The sequence below is a fragment of the Bison bison genome, unplaced genomic scaffold, assembly GCF_000754665.1.
Source record: "Bison bison bison isolate TAMUID 2011002044 unplaced genomic scaffold, Bison_UMD1.0 scf7180017863606, whole genome shotgun sequence".
NCBI lineage: Eukaryota > Metazoa > Chordata > Mammalia > Artiodactyla > Bovidae > Bison > Bison bison.
This window is the reverse complement of record NW_011494178.1, coordinates 215234-216036: the sequence shown is the minus strand read 5'-3', so window position 1 is coordinate 216036 and position 803 is coordinate 215234. Positions and strand designations below refer to the sequence as shown.

Genomic DNA, 803 nt, shown 5'->3' with positions numbered 1-803 from the left:
GCTTACCAAAATAAAAAACCCCAGAAACCCAGCCCGACTGGATTCAAAGGATTTGCCCAACCCACACGCTGGCCAAGACTTAAAGAAAATACACCCAGATCCTCAAATCGTCTCTGCAGTATCTTTAGGTGCAATAATCAGCATCCGGTTAAAAACTTGTTGGCAGAGATAATAACAGGGAAAAGTACCAAAACCCAGGAGATAAGAACAGACACTAGAAACAGTTCCATGGGAATTCCAGAAGTCAGAGTTAGGAGATACGTTCCCTAAAAGTACACATGATTCTGTGTTGAGAGCAGATGGAATCTCACTAGAGAAGTGAAAATCATATATATGGAATTAGAAATTCTAGAAAGAAAACATGTAATGACCCAAACTGAGAATTCTAAGCGGATCATATATCACAGAGGAGAGGAATTTATAGAAAGGAAACACGCGAGAAAAGAGGATGTGGGGCAGAGAGGAGAGTAGATTGAACACTCCCAGAACTGGGGTCCCTCGAGGAGAGGCAAAAACGACTCCGCAGAACCCAATCGAAGATGTGAAGCCTCAGGAAGCGCCTGGGCCGCTGAGCCGGTGAATGGGGAGAAGCCGCGGGCACCGTGCAGGACGCCGGGCTCAGAGCTGCTGCTGCTGGGGTCGGTGCAAATAGAGAAGGCGGGAGCAGAAGGTACTGGGGGGCGCAGGAGGGGCCCGCTAACGTGCTTCCTGTCCCCCCCACCCCAGGGCCGGCTCTTCAGGGGGAGCTGGGGGTGTCCCCTGCTGGGGGTGAGCCCACCGGCCCTCAGCAGGCCTGCACGCCC

The 803-nt window shown here is 51.8% G+C and overlaps 1 protein-coding gene across 1 annotated transcript in view; it reads left to right on the top strand.

Moving 5' to 3' along the window:
• The first annotated feature begins 341 nt into the window (after positions 1 to 341).
• The window catches only part of CLN8 (ceroid-lipofuscinosis, neuronal 8 (epilepsy, progressive with mental retardation)), a 60634-nt gene continuing 60172 nt past the window's right edge, over positions 342 to 803 (top strand). Inside the window, exon 1 of the mRNA XM_010833406.1 lies at positions 342 to 670. The gene's annotated coding sequence lies outside the window, so the exon portion shown is untranslated. The remainder of the gene's footprint in view (positions 671 to 803) is intronic.